At 41.1% G+C, this 16,378-nt stretch overlaps 2 long non-coding RNA genes across 3 annotated transcripts; one reads left to right on the top strand and one right to left on the bottom strand.

Moving 5' to 3' along the window:
- Positions 1–5,385: 5,385 nt before the first annotated feature.
- LOC140698535 (uncharacterized) lies at positions 5,386–9,965 on the bottom strand. Of its 2 annotated transcripts, none has more exons than XR_012076352.1 (2): positions 9,590–9,965; positions 5,386–5,735 (listed from the first exon to the last, which is right to left on the bottom strand). It is a non-coding gene; the product is annotated as an uncharacterized lncRNA (long non-coding RNA). The 2 variants fall into 2 exon arrangements; XR_012076353.1 differs by having other exon boundaries at positions 9,284–9,965.
- Positions 9,966–10,105: 140 nt separating this feature from the next.
- Positions 10,106–15,552, top strand: LOC140698536 (uncharacterized). Its single transcript, XR_012076354.1, has 3 exons — positions 10,106–10,844; positions 15,092–15,161; positions 15,356–15,552. It is a non-coding gene; the product is annotated as an uncharacterized lncRNA (long non-coding RNA).
- The last annotated feature ends 826 nt before the right edge of the window (positions 15,553–16,378 follow it).

Raw genomic sequence — 16,378 nt, forward strand, 5'->3', positions numbered from 1 at the left:
GGGCCCGTTTTCCCTGGGACACAGTGTTTTTTCGGTTTGTTCAGTCACATATTTTATTACCAGAAGTTTTCCCTGAATGGTATCTTTAAATGTTTGGGGTTTTCTTCATTGTTTATGGTTGTTCACTGTTTCGTTGTTTTCCCACTAGAACTTCAGCTGACTGTCTCCAGGATGGCCCATTTCTAGTCTTCTATGCCCATTATTTCCATCGCTGTTTTTATGGTGTCGCTTTTCCTCACGTTTCTTCCAGTTGTGTCTTCATTCTGTGATTCTTTATTCCCTGCCTTGCAGCTCACCTTTTCTAGTTTCCACTTACTCCCCACCTCCCCTCTGTATTCTTTTATTTTTTGCTTTGTGGTCTTCATTCATCAAGGTTGTTGATTGCTTCACTGAGTGTATTTTTATTTTAACTCATGGCAAATTGTTAGGACTAGATTTTCATCTGCTTATGAGTGTTCTCCACCTGCGGGCCCACATTTTTTTCCCATAGGATCTTTCTAACAATACCCTTTTTAAAATTTTTTTACTTTTCCTCATTGAACGAATTGAACTTTCCCCAGTGGGCTATTTTCAAGAAGTTCTTTGACTGGGGAGGGGGCAAGGCGGCCCAAACTCTACTCTCCTCCACTGCTGCCCCAGAATTAGACTGTTCCCTGCAAACACAGCTCATCCTGGGATTCTTTGTTCAGCTCTTGACTGTATTTCTTGGAGCCAGACCAGAAGAGGCGCATCAGCAGGAGCACCAGCCCGGCGAACCCGAATTCCTGGGCAGCTGTGTTGACTGCGCACTTCAAGTGAGCCCTTCCCCTGGTATTTTCCCTGGCACGTCCGGCAATCGCCAGTCCCGGTCCCTCTCTCCACCCTCTGTGTTACCCTTTTTGTTTCCTCATTGGCAGCTGTTACACAGTTTCATCTCCTCTTGGCAGTTCTTACAGGTGTTGGAGAGTCTCGTTTATATTTGTCTCCTGGTTTTTCTGAAAATGATGGAGACTCTTCCTTTTCTTTCCTTTTTTTTTTTCTTTTGCATGATTCCTATGACAGGAAGAGGGGAAAAGCCAGAAATCTGACAGCATAATTAGGGAGACACTTTTGAGAAGCTTTATGCCTCGCATTTTATTGTGGTTGACTTTGGTTTTGTTTCTCTGATTTTGATGAATTTACCCTCTATAAAAACAGTTCACTTTCTTCTCACTCAGTGTGTGCATAAAACTCGTTTAGTCCGTCGGAGGCTTTCTGAGCAAGAGTAAACCATCTCATCCAGGAAAGCATAAAAATAATGTAAAGGGAGTGATAAGCCCAGATGCAACAGAATTCTTCCACTCAGTCAATCCTGAAATGGAAGTGGGATTATTGCAAACCAACTGACGATGCCTTACCAGCTGCTGAATTGGATCCCGCTTTAACTCTGCACGATGACAGGGTGAACTTATTTCCTTTCGTGTAATGAAACCAGGATCTTTCATGGTCAGTAAGAGTGCGGAAGCATCTGGATTCATTGACTGCAACAGACCTTAATAGTGTGCAAGTCGCTGGGGGAAAATTGTGTGTATCATATTGTCATTTTGCATCTGTTACTCTGATTAGGATCATTGTAATACATTCGAATTCATTAATGGTGGCTACTTTGGATCTCTAAATAATTAATGGAATCATAGGTGTCTCCCTAAGCAACGCCCTGATGGCACTGTGTATTAGGCAGTGCTGTGTGCTCTGAATAAACAGCTCTGACACAGCTCCATCTGTTGTGCCAGGCACCTCCTCTTGCACCAGCTTCCTTAGCCAAGCCTGGAAAAATAGGCAGAGCCAGAGCAGACTCCGTGCATCATGATGGTTTTTAATGCAGGATGCCAGGCCCCAGCCCATCTAGTGAATTAGAATCCCTGATGGTGGATCCTGGGAATCAGCATTGTAATGGCCATCCCAGTGTTTCTTATGTGCCCTACAGTCTGAGAAGCTCTGGATAGAGGCCTGTTGTCCAGGAAGAAAATGTCAGCAAGATGGGGAAAATATTATGTTGTGAATCCTAGTCCACTGGAATTCCATCACATTGTATGTGAAATTTCCTTGCCCCAGATGTCTGATATGGTTGCAAGGCCTGAAGAAAACAATTTCTCCTACTTCTAAGTTACAAAATAATCTCATCCTGCCCCACCTGATTTTGTTGTGCTCTGCCTGGTTCCGCCTGTGCTCTGAGGATGAGCAGTTGACAGCACGTGAAGCAAAAACATGACTATCCGTAGATTTTTCTGAGAGCAAATCTAAAGGAATAAGAAAGAAAAACCAATTTATTAGGCTACGATTAAACACACACACACAACTAGCTGTGGAAGTGCTTGTTTCCCAATATCCCGAGGACAACGACACTTGGCAGATTCCTCAGTTTATCTGCGTTTCATCAGAGTAGAAGACCACTCACATAAACGGCAGCCGTCTGTCCTGGGGCACTGCAGAGGTCATGAAAAGATCTGAACCCACGCAAATTGCAAGCATTAATAAAGATAATGCCCTAGTCAGGAACTGTGGAGTGAACGTGGATTTGTAAACGTCTCAAGACTAGCCAGAAAGGTGGGGGGATGAAAGTAGAAGATGAAGGCTGCAGAGGAGACCAAGGGAAAGACCAGGGGACGCTGCTGCAATCTACACCACAGAAATCCCTCTGCCGGGGCAGAGGGAAGCCGGCCTGGCTTGGCTTTCGTCTAGGCTGCACCTCAGGATGTCCCCCACAAAGTTTCCACAGATGAGCTCAGTAGCCCCACCCATCGAATCAAACCATTAGCTGCATAGCAAAGTGATCAACGGGAGCCAGGGGATTCTTGTGAACTCCAGATGCCTAAACCGCTGCTCACAGAGCAAAATGTCCTGGGCACACGGGGCTATACATGGCAGGCAACAGGCATCACTTGCAAATGGAAATGGCACTGAGAGCAAATATTAGCAAGGAGTTACCGGTGCCACATGTGTCAGGCCTTATTGTCATTAATTGAATCCTCACAGCCATCTTTCCAGATTACACTTATTTCATTGATGAGGAAATAAATAGGTAATAAAGACACTCATCTAGTGAGTAGTGGGACCAGGGTATGAACCATACACGTCTAGCTCCCAAGTCCATGCTTTTAACCACAATCCTGCTCTGGAAGACGCTGGATCCCTTCAGCGGTGCAGGCTTGACGCTGACATTCTGGTAAGAAACACAGCAGCAAGAGTCTCGATCTAAGAGTCTACACTCGATTCGACTAGATGACGGATGTGGTTCTAGACGTGGGCAGCACAGCTGACTTTCCCGATGACAGTGAGGCCAGAACTCAACGAGTCCTGGTTCCATCAGACTGCAACTAACATGTAGACAATAGATAATCATTAACTGAATTATTTAATTTTTGACTTTGTCAATCTGTATTCCCAGTGTGAAACATACCTGGCACACAGTCAGTGCCCAATAAATGCATGATGAATGGGTAAATAAATATGTGAACTGATGAGTGGATAACTCAGTTTTCAAAGATATATGCATCCTCATACTCACCTGGAGAAAAACACTGCACATAGACCAACACACCAGCCCCGCCATCGTCATTCCTTTCTGCCAGACATTGGTCCCCAAGCTTCTGCACAAGTAAAGGGGGGTTCATAGCTACTTATATAACAGACTGTGCCAAGAGCAGGAAATAAAGGAGGCACAGGCCATGAACATCCCCAGGCCAATGGCTCACACACCACCAGGGTTTCTGTCCAGGGCCATTATTTTTTAGCATTGCTTTGCACTGCCCTTTTACTACAAGGATCAATCTGAACTTTTAATCATTTGCTCTTTGACCTAAAGCATATGGATTTACAGCATCCTTTTCAGGGCCATGGGATCTTTATCTTGGATTTTCCATTGTTTAAAGATCAATCTTAACTAATTGGGGCTAATTAGAGATCAACAAAAAACCTTCCAGTCTCTATCTACAGCCTACAATAGTATTTAAAAAAAAAAAAACCTATTCAATTTTGTGACTGAGTCGAAGTTCATTTCATGGGCAAGTATAGGAAGGACCCACCTTTAGCAAATAGATTCCTCAGTTGTGCAGCTTTCAGTTGACAGATGCTTCAGTGATGGAAAAAATAAAGGACAAGAAGTTAGACCTCCTAGGTTTGAAACACATTTTCACCACTGTTAGACGTGTGGCCTTGAACAAATCACTGCGTCCCACTAAATCTGCTTGCCCAGTGAAAAATGACGTGTTGAACTCTCTGCAAGATCTACAAACACACACGTGTCGTTTATTATGGCCCATCTTGTTCCACCCGCTCAGCTTGTTTATCAACAAGGTTGGGAGTCACTTGAGGATATGTCATAAACTCTGTCTTCATTTCTTCCATTGCTTCCAGACACTGTTAAACACAAAAAGCTGGTCAGCGGTCAACTGGATTGAAGTAAATCGAGGTTCTCCATGTTTACCTTCCAAAATATATTAAAATCTTCCCAAATTTATGTAAAGAAAGCACTTCAATAATCAAAACAATATGCTACATTTAGGGGTTTTGCCTTCTGTCTTTTATTTCTCATGTATGTGCTCCTGTGTGTGTGTGTGTGTGTGCATTGGAAATAATCCATGCTTCTCTCACTCTTGGTTAAAAATTGTAATGGTTTTATACATGATTTCCCCAAGTGAAATTTCCATTGAAAATGGAAAATACTCGATTTCTGTTTGCACTAAGTGGTTTAAAATGCATGACAATTAACAAATGAGTCGCAGGCAGCCTCTTCCTGTAACTAATGCCCTGCCAGCCGGACTCATCAGTTACAGCAAGGACACAATATCCACTTTACCAAACACCCAGCTTCCCTGGACTTTGTGCCTATTTGTCTGCTGGCCTTCCTAGTCTGTTTCTGCGTGTTTTATACATAAATAGTCTCCGGCAAGTTATAGCAAAGGTGTCTCCCTTCTCTGTTGCCACTTTGCCGTCTGCACTTTACTGCAGGGTAACAGCCATAGAAGCCACAACCAACAGCACCGACTCCGGGCTTCTCAATCTGCAAGCTTGGGAAGAGTCTCAGGGTGTTACGTGCTGGATTTAATGTGATGTTGTCGTCTGAAGCGAAAATTATTTGTACAGCTGGAATAGAACATTTGCATAAGTTACAATTAAAAGGGAAAATATAATTACAAATTTTCAACTTAATTTGAATGGTTTTTAAAACGCTCATTTGGCATAGGCGCCAGCTTGCAGGCACACACAACGCACTCCCAGAATCGCATCCCTTTGTCTGAGTATCGCTGTGAACTCGTTTCTGAAGGGTTTGCTTTAACCCCCTGAATCCCAACAGTAACCAGCACGGAGAAGCTAAGGTACAAGGCACTGTTTGTTTTCAGAACAGGATTACAACACACACAGCAATTCATAAATATTTGCATCTTTTAATTGTTTCTGAAAATTGAAGAGGCAAGTGGCACCCGACAGTAGCGCTGTTTGTCCTGTGGGGTGAATGAGCAGTGGAATTTTAACTAGCTTCATTCCCTTTCAGCTCTCAGATCTGAGATCTTTGGTCGCATCTCCTGTACAATGTTTCCCTCATATCACAGTCTCTTTAATGGCTCCAGTTTCTGATTTTTTATCCCCCTCCTTAATTACATGTCTTTTTCTTGTAGCTACTTCATGCTGAAGGCATGTCATTCTCCCCAGACACAGGCTCGGCTAGGTGTCCATGCATCACGTCCATTTGTTCGTTTGTTTTCAAGATTTCTTTTCTAAGAAACAAAGGAATCCTTTTATTATCTTCAAACATAAGAATCAAAATTTTCATAAAATACCTTGTACAGTATGTTTGCTTGAAACCCTGCTTCCCCAGAGCCATGATAACTGTGATTATTATGGAACACGCATTGTGTGGCACCAATGAGTTTTGAAAAAGAGAGAAAAAGAGAAAATTATTCCATTCAGTCTTTCTCAGGAAAAAAAAAATCGAAAAAGACATATAAATGGAAAAAAATTGCTATTATTACAAATTACACAATTAACTATGCCTTTCTATTTTCCGGATCCTTCTTTTCACAGCTATCTCCAAATAATGAGACACCAGAACATACTGTTGGGAAAGAAATGAATTATAAAAACTGATCCTTTGTTCTATTTGCCCTGGACGCTGAAAAGGAAATTCTATGGGAAAACAGAAAAATATAAAGTAAGACTATAATCTTATTTCATCTTTTTCCTGAGAAACCACAAAGGTGCTCATTTGATTGAGAATATTATTAAGGAGCATGATTTTTTTTAATCACAGAAATCCTGTTTATTTATGAAAGAACAAATACAGGACAATGAGAGAACCACCACACCACCTTCAGGAAAACACACTGCGGCTTAGAATGTCCCCGAAACTAACAAGGAAGCTTCCTAAATGATGGCCTTGAGGGTGGTCATCTTCTGTGCAACAGACTTACTAACATCACTACTCAAAACTGGGATAGAAACTGAATACCCATATATGACAAACACATATACATTTTATTTGATTAATTGGGGGGGGGTTGTTTTGTTTTGTTGGCGGAGGAGTAATTAGGTTTATTTGTTGTTGTTTTTTTAATGGAGGTACTGAGGATTGAACCTAGGACCTCCTGCATGCACTCTACCACCAAGCTGTACCCTCCCCGCATTTATCCTGGGACTTATAGGATCCTGTCAACCTCCTGGCCCATCAGCTTCCTCATTTCTTTTCTCTTTGATGCATTGTGGATAATTGTATCGGATCCTAAGTTTATAGTCAAAGTCAGAAATCAGAAGCGGACCCTTTCCTAGAACACATGGTATTTCCCAAACTGTGGAACCTTTGTGAAACCTTTCCCAAATTGCGGAACCACCAATGAGGTAATTTTAACTGCTACACAGTTAAGTATTTTCATCGCTATCTATTTGTAAAATAGAGCATCACATCAAACTTGTGATTTCACTATTTTTATTACTTAGAATTATTCCCTTTTAAATTGACTTAAAGGAAAATATTGCAAAAAATATCACAGATGGTATGTAGGCACAGCAAAGTCATGAAAGAGGTACTGAAATGACCAAAGTTTAAGAAACAGTATCCTGGAAAAGAAAATTACTTCTCCACCACGGATTGATTTCTTAAATTTGAAAAAAAAAAATTCTCTCAGAAAAATTTTAGAAGGAAATTAAAACCTCAAGGAAGGGCAAAATATTTTTAATTTTTACTTTCCTTTTTGATTCATGGAAAACATTTCTCAAAAAGAGTAAAACACCCCAGCACACTGACTTTCCTTGAATCATGCAGAGAGGAAATTTGAAACAGGTACTCTTAGGAAGATTCAGGAATTTTTCCAAAGGGCACCTCACAACAAGCCAAGACAGGAAGGGATAAAGGGGAGCCTCTGCCAAGTTGTGGACATGGTGCAGTTGCTCCTCGTGGTTCAGCAGGTCACGTCACTCCAGGAATGGAGTGATGCTGACCATCAGGTGAGGACTGCCCCCAAAACAGACCCTGAATGGAGCTCCCAGAGGTGTAAGAAAATGAGGGAGCCTGAGCTGGGCAGCCACCCTTCCCTCCTTAGCTCCGAGCCACCCCTCATCTCGTTCTCCCCCTCCCTTCCCTCCCCAGCTTCCCTGCCTTTATTTCCTCCCCTTCTCTCTTCCACCAACTGCACTAAACTATGACAGCATGGAGATCTGTTTTTCCATTATTTAATGTCTTCATATATAATTTTTTGTTTTCTCTCCTGAGTTTTAAATGTGCATGATTGCAAAGTTTTACATATCCAGTTCTCAAAAAAGGCTAAAATTAGGCTAAAAATAGCCCAAGGTTGGTTTTCACTTGTACGTCATGCTAAGATAGACAGTTTGTGTGATTCAGTGCCCACTCCCACCACCGACACTGAAAATAGGGAGATTATCAGAGCTGAAGTGAAATGACCCATTGCCCTTCTTGGTGGGAAGAGACATATGTGTAATATAAGAATAAATAATGGAGTCAAAGAACCATTATGTTTTGTTGCTCTTTGTAGTCTTCTGAATAAGTCATGCCATTTTGAATGGTATTCAAGTGAAATCTAGGCTAATTCACTATTAAGAGAAAATAGATCATTCTTGAATGTTTCTTTACACCCTTAGTATGGAGGTTCCCCAAAAAACTAAAAATAGAACTACTATATGACTCAGCAAATTTAGTCTGGGTATATATCCAAAAAAAAAAACCCAAAAAAACAAAACAACCCATAGTAATTCAAAAAGATACATGCACCCCAATGCTCACCTCAGCACTGTTTACAATAGCTAAGATATGGAAGCAACTCGAGTGTCCATCAACAGACAAATGGATAAAGAAGATGTGGAATATTACTCAGCCATAAGAAGGAATGAAATTCAGCCATTTCAGCAACATGGATGGACCTAGAGAATGTTATGCTTATTGTGAAATAAGTCAGACAAACACTGTATGCTATCACTTATATGTGGAATCTAAAAAATTATACAAACAAATGTATATACAAAACAGAAACAGACTCACAAATACAGAAAGCAAACTAATGGTTGCTGAAGCAGGAGGGGCAAATTAGGGGTATGGAATTAAGAGATATAAACTATACGTATGAGATAGATAAGCAAAAAGGAGCTATTGCACAGCACAGGGAAGTATATAGCCATGATCTCGTAATAGATTTCCATGGAATATAACCTATAAAAATACTGAATCACTGTGCTACATACCCAAAACGAATATAGCTGTAAATCAACCAGATTTCTATTTTAAAAATGAGGACAATGAAATTTATTTTGATATAGGATACTATAAGTATTTAGTTCACATTAGTACCATGAGGACAGAGTCCTATCCCCATCGATATTCTAAGAAGTTAGTCCACAAAATACCCACTGACCAAGCTGACTGAACAGATTGAAAACCTCCACTTGGCAGGAGTATTAGACAGCTCTTTTCTGTCTAGCGATCACATGTTCAAGCTGCTGCTAGTCCCCCCACCCTTCCACACCTCCCCATGCCTGCAAAAAAAGTCCAAATTCTTTAACATGTGTCAGGTCCCTTCAAGACCCAGCCCATTCCCTTTCCCCGCCTTGCCTCTCACTGCATGTTAGCCAGCTCCCTGTCTCACATGCCAGCCTGCACTGGCCCTTTGATGTAGTTATGTCCTTTTTTCCGAAATCTCTGAATGGCAAAGTCATACTCATCTTTCCGAATCCAGTTCAAATGTCATCTCCTTCCTTGCAGAGTTCATGACTCAGCCTTTGTGCTACAGCTCCTGTTCAAGTGTCTACTTTAGCATCTTACCCGGGGAAGGACGTGGGGGACGCAGGTCTCCCCTGAGCCTGAGGCCAGACGTAACTGCGCAAATGGAGAAAGCCAGTGGTGTGCATCGAGGGACCCCTGCCCACGGGACACGGCATGGGCGCTGACTGGGCAACCAGCCCCACAGTGATGGGGAAGGGAGGTCTGGAGCACAGAGTGGTATTGGCCGCGTGCATCTGTCCCCAGTCTGACCCCAGGGACACATGTCTAGGTCCTTAGAGACTGATGATTAGGAGCGTGAATTCTCAAGCTCAACGCCTGGACTCAGATCGCAGTTCTGTCACTTACTGTTGGCCTTGAGGGAGTCAGTTAGCCTCTCCACCCTCAGCGGAGATGATAATAAGAGAGCTCCTGCCTCATGGGCCTATCGCAAGGATTACACGTTACACTGTTTGCATATAAACAGTACCTGCCCCACAATAAAGCGTCATGTAATAAGCACCAGATAGTGTACTTAGGAAGAGAGATGGCAGCTAGGTAAAAATGGAAGATGCTGTAAGGCCTTGGGGCACATGCAGCACTAACTCAGAACTCAGCACTAAACTGAGTGAAAACAAAAAGAGGCTGCTCTTCCCAACGTGACCACTGGACACTTAGAGGCAGCGGCACCCAGAGAGGCCCCCACTGCAGAGACGGCAGCAGGGCCCAGCGGGAGCCATGGCTGTCGTCTTGTGGCCTCCGTGGTCCCCAGCGGCACTGTTGCCAGGCAGTGATGACAGCATAAGAGGGGTCAACACTCAGTGGACACACGGGCTGAGATATCAGTCTGACTCACAAGCCCGTGGGACATAATTCCCACTGAGGTCAACCAGGAATAAGGGGGTGGGAGGGTGCTTTGCCAAGGCCCTCTAGGAGTCCAAAGTGATGAAGCCCTCAAATTATCATTGGTGTGACTGTGTTTTTTCAGAAGGGGAATACTGAGACATCATAAAAAGCACAAGCTTTGCTTTCAGGCAGACTTGTACTCCATTCAACCGAAGGTATCTCCTGAGCATTTATTCTGTGCCTCAGGCTCTGCGCTAGTCGGTGGAAATACCACAGTGAGCAAGACAAAAAAACTCTTCACATAGAGCTTCTCCTACAGAGGGGACAGAGACCATAAAAGAGTGAAAAATCAAGCTAATCAGATTTCCTGTTTAAGAGCTGCGGAGGCAATAAAACAGGTGGTATGGTATAGAGATGGGGTAGAGGGAGCTACGCACGCATGGCAGTCAAGTGACTCCTCCCCTTCACAGTGAGGGCTGATGACCAGCATGGAAGCTTGGGAAGACCTGGAGACAGAGAGTAGGACCCTAAGGTCTGGAGACTTGGCATACTGGAAGAACAGAAAGAAGAATAGTAAATCCAAAACAGGGTTCGGCGAACTATGGTCTGTGGGCCAAATCCAGCCTGCTGCCTCTTGACACAAGGTTTTACCCAAACATTTGTTCATCTATGACCTGTAGCTGCTTTAGTTCTAGAATAACAGAGTTGACTAGTTGCAACAGAGACTGTATGACCTGAAAAACCTAGAATTTCTACTAACTGGCCCTTTACAGAAAAGGTGGGCTGAGCTCTGATCTAAAGCCTATGAATGAGCTTGGGTGTGAGCGGGGGGAACTGAAATCTAAGATGTGTGGGAGGCAGCCAACTGTGGGACAACATAAACCACGGCGAAGAACTTGGGTTGCATTCTACGGGCGATGGAAAGCCATTGGAAGGGTCCAAGCAAGGGAGCCACATGATCTGACTACGTTCCCCACTCTGGGAGCTGTGTGGAGATGGACCGTAGGGGCGACGCGGCAGGGAAGGCAACTGAACAGCTGCTGCAGAGCCCAGGGAGAGGGGAAGGCGGGCAGGACGGGTGGCAGCGGTGCAGATGGGGACAAGCAGTCAAGATGCCTCGTCTCAGGTGCAACAGGCTGAGAATTCCCAGTGTGGCTGTACGACCCTAGGCAAGTTACCCAAACTCTTTAAGCCTTAGTGCATGTGAGCGAAACCCTCAGAGCGCTGCTGTATGGATTGAATTGCAAAATGCGCCCGAGGCACTTGCCAAAAAACAAGTGTTCAGCAAATGTTGGCTGCTGTGGGTGCTGTTGCTGTTGCCGACGGTGAGGCCCCCGGAGAAGGAGGTCACAGCAGGCACCTCCCTGCGTCCGTCCTGCCCGTCTCTCCCCGGCCGGACTGCGGCGTTCCCTGGAGACAGGGAAGTATTTATCCATCTTCATGCCCCCAAAACTGTGCCGGGCACATGGTAGAGGCTTAATAAATGTTTATTGATGTAACTATTAAGGTTTTTCTGAAGAAAAGAAAGGTAGTATTCATTCTGCCATTTTTCACCCGAAGTGTTCTGTTTTTAGGATTGATATGGTGCATTTTTACGACACGAATTGTTCTGAAGACACAGGCAGTTTGTATCCAAGGAGAGCTAGTAGCCAGCATCCTGTCCAGTGCAAAGGGAAACTCAGATACTGCTCCCCAGGAACCTTTAACCTGATAAAAATATGTCAATGATTACAATTATGTATTAAATCTGGGCTAAAAATCCACACACAAGAAGTCCAGTCGTGTTGGAGACTTCTACATACCAAAGCTCTCTGAATTGTTTCAAAGTGTCGACTTGTTTTTAGACACTTATTTCAAACCAGTTGGACATTCTGAGCCCTTGTCCAGCCATACTAAAGAGTACTCCACTTCTTTATTATTACCGTCTTCCTTTTATTGATCATTATTCTGCCTGTAATTGAAATTTCAGAATTTTTGGCCAACTCTCTTATTCTTTGACACTGCCACTTATGAGGAAAGACTGGAAGCCTTCCCTTCGTAAAGGACTCAAATTTTCTCATCATAAAACGATCAATGCTGACTAAACAATTATTTCAAATGAAATTAAATATGATATACAAATTTTCAAATGAAATATGATATCCATGAAGTAGGTACATATTTTGTGACATTTTCAAGTTTAAAAAAGGGGTGAAATACCATACGATATTTTGTATTGTTTCACAAAATTATAAAACCCCAGATGGGCCATCTCAATAAAATGGCACTAGGTGTGTAACCTCTTGTAGTCACAGTAGTCACATGTGTCCTTACCACACACTTGTTGCTATATCTTAAAAATTACTAGAATATTTTTTAATTAAAATAAGATAAGGGGGAAGGTGGAGCTCAGTGGCAGAGTGCACACCTAGCATGCAAGAGGCCCTGGTTCGATCCCCAGTACCTCCATGAAATAAATAAATAAATCTAACTCCCTTCCCCTGGCAAATCAATAAATAATAAATTGAATTAAATTAAAATAAGATTAAGCGGGAAAGTATCTCGATGGTGGTCACCAAATGATAGCAGTACTATGCAAACTTGTCAGTTCAGCCCACAAACTCTGAACGCATAGGAGACTGAAACTGACAAAAATATTTAAAATAACAGGACATGAAAGAAGAAAATCCCTTATAATAGTAAAGAAAAAGGTAGAAATCCCTGAAACATCAGAGAGCAGCCATGAGGAGGGAGCTTTTTTTTTTAACACGAAGCCTGGCATCTCACAAATAACGTATGTTCCATAGTATGTGGCAGTTGCTATGGTAACAACCTTTATTTTCTGAAACAGTACACAGATGTGTACAACATACTAACTTGCTGGTTATAAATTATAGCTTTTCCCATAGTTCAGTAACTTAAGAATTCTATGTTTTTGAAATCTCAGAAGTTCTGTTGTTATTAAATTTCTTTTATGAGATAATTTTCCTTGTACTTTCAAAATGAGAGTGTTCCCAAACAGGCCAAGAGGAGGATGAGAAGATGGGGCAGATCAGAGAGTAGCAGCAGACCGAGGTCTGTTTTCTATGAAGAGTCTGGATGAAACCCACTGAAATGAGGAGAAAGTTATTTTAATTAATTAGGCGTCATGTACAATAGCGATGAGAAATAAGTCGCCAGCAAAATGATGTTACAATAAAGTTATGAACTGATTTCTTATTACAAGGTGCCATATTTGCAGTTTTAAAATAAATGAAGATTATTTCTTAGAAATATTATGAGCATTAATATAATTTTACAAGCTACAACAGTGTGGGGAGTGAATTAGCCTGGTTACTTGACTTTAAATGAAGTTTTTTGAATCTCCAAAGGGTCTGAGTCTGGGAGAAATTTATATTACTCTATATAATGAGTTAGCATCCTTTTGTCGGGTTACAAAAGACAGATTTTTACTGATTGGAATTTCTTTTCTTTTTATATTTTAACCTTAAGCAACAAATATTTATCAATTTGCCTTCTATGTGCAGGAAGCTGTCTACAGCTAGATGCATATAGGTATGTGTAGAAGAAGAAATTATAGAAAAATTGAATTCTGTAGATAGTTTTTTCCTACTCTGAAGATTTACATTATGTTTTCTATGTGCTAGATCTGAATATTTTCTCTAAATAGTTCACTTTTTAGATTCTTAAACCTTATCAAAAAGAGTCATCTCTGCAGCATGTATCAGGATCTGGGAAAGAAGTTTGCAGACAAGGTTATCTATTTAGCACGTACACTTAAAATGTATCTTTCTAAAATAAGAAAAATATTTCTAATTACAAGGAGTAAGTATCTTTATAGAGAGAGTAACAAAGCACCCCAGATTTAGAAAGTCCAGAAATTACCCTGCAAATGGATATTCCTAACAAACATAAAACACTTGGAAATGCTGTTTCAAGTCACAATACAGTTCCATTCAAATTCAAAATTGTCTTACAGCAGCAAAAACAGAATGAGAAACAACTGAACAAGGCATGGATGAGAACAAACCATTTTGAAAGGCTTGCACCTTTAAGTGGTTGTTAAAAATTTTTTTCCTAATGCTTTCCACGCATGCTCCTTTCAGTATCTTCCGAAGATATATTATAAACAGAACCATGCGTAATCCATTCGAATCCTTACATGATCAGAGAGAGTTAAGTTGTCACCTAATGGGGCCTTAGAGGCTAGAACTCGGAACCCGGTGGAAAAAGAGTGCTTCGCTGCTAGATGCATTTTAAAAGTATTGCTTAAATTACATTTAAGTCATCAGATAATTATGAACTTTCTTCTCTCTTATATTTATATGGCATATTTATTGAATTGCACAGTATGCTTTTACAATAAAGTGCTTTTTACGTTGCCGCCTTTGTTCATCCAAAATAAAACTGACAGTTATCCTTTTATAAGCTATTCCGAGAACATTTTCTCTTCTTTGAAGCTGATTGATGCACTACTTTAAATGTTCCTGCAAATATCTTTTCAATTCAAGTTTTTGCATAATGTAATAAGAAGATAAAAGAATTCCATACTTCAACCAGAGACATTACAATGCAAGTAGAGACATTATCAAGGGCATTAACATGCTCCTAATAGCAATAAAACCTTTTAACTGTCTGATGTAGAGCATGCTCCCACCAAACCACCACGTATTATGGTAATTGGCTCCAATTTCTGAATCTTACATTGTAAAGTTACAAAGAGTTAGGTAGAACCGAAAAACAAACCTAGAATACTCATCTTCTTAGCGTTGCCATTATCAAATATTTGCTTTCTACCTCGAACGAGGGCAGATCTGGTCTGTTGCGCTGTTCTTTTCTGTGCTATCTTGTTTCTGCATCCTGTCTCATTTTTATTGCTACTGACTCTGATATAAATACATATTTTTTCCCCAAATAGCCCTTTTCTAAGTCCAAAACATCAGAGGAACACAAATAGCATTTTCCTCAGAGTTTCAGTGTCACAAATGTGTTCTCTGTGCATGCCTGTGTCACATTTCATTCACTTTATGTGTTCTCTCATCCCAGGGAGAGACAGTGGGGAAAAATATTCCATGAGGACGCTTTGATTTTCCTTTACAACACACTGCTAAATTACGTGAGTAGCCTTTCCATCCTGCCTGTGAGGAAATATAATTTCAAACTAAAGTTGAGCCCAGATTCTGTTAAATTAAATAAGCAAAGGAAAAATAGTTCTTGGCTTTCTCCCACTTAGATGGGAAGCGGGGCAACGGGGAATTGACACAAGTCGGTCCTCAGTGATTAACCTGCAGTTTATGGTTGTGTTTCCAGGTGACGTGTCCATCATGCAGGAAGCTTCTCGGAGGCTGTCGAGAGCAGCCTGTCTGCTTTGAGAAGAGCAGATCTATCAGGATCCAGAATCAAGCTCTGAAAAGCTGTCATTTCATTCCTCTAAAACAGCCTCTGATTTAATGTACAAGATGTCAAGAAGTAAAGGACAATAAAATAAAAGCCAAAAAGGAGAACTATTTCAATTAAGAACCATTTCTATACCAATTCTTGAAAATCACATAAAATAAAAGCTGTCAGAATCAATCTGTGTTTAAAGGTTGATTTCTGTGGTGCTTACATGCAACCTGTAAGACAGGGAAAAACAAATTATTAACAGAGCAATTGAACCTTAAAAATTCCTTTCCTACTAGATAGATAATTTGGTTATTAAATGTTCCTAGTGGATCTAGAGAAAGCGTTTGTATGGCGGGTGCTGGGATTCAGATAGAGAAGGCGAGAAACATATCCTCATCCATTAACAAAAAGTCACAAATGTCAGCTCTACTCCTGTAAGAAGAAGGAGTTTCTCCCATTTCCAAGAATTTAATATTTTGATTGCCAAGAATTAAAAGCCTTATATAAGACTCTGGGAATTTACCTTTATTGCCATGATTTTCCAATGGTGTTTGAATGTCCTTTTCAGAGAAAGATAAATATTTCTTCAAGAACTGCCCTATCACCCCAGTAATCAAATATCTTAAAGGTGAACTGAGAAAAAAATCTTTATGAAATTTGAGGCAGCCTTTTATCTAAGAATGTAATAATATTAAATAGAAATACAAGCATTGCCAAAAATATATAAAATTCTTCCAAATGTGTCTTCTTATTTGGAAGACATAACTTTCATTCTCATTTGTTTTAAAATGTGCTGTTTAAGAAACATACATTATAACTCCAACTTACTCCTGTCCTTAGAATTTTTATGATGTTAGACTTCTTATTCCACATCTTCTATTAAGGCAGATAGTGGACAAGGAAAGAAGAGATGAATTCACATGCTGTCCCCAACTGACTTGTATATTT

The sequence above is a fragment of the Vicugna pacos genome, chromosome 9 (assembly GCF_048564905.1).
Source record: "Vicugna pacos chromosome 9, VicPac4, whole genome shotgun sequence".
NCBI lineage: Eukaryota > Metazoa > Chordata > Mammalia > Artiodactyla > Camelidae > Vicugna > Vicugna pacos.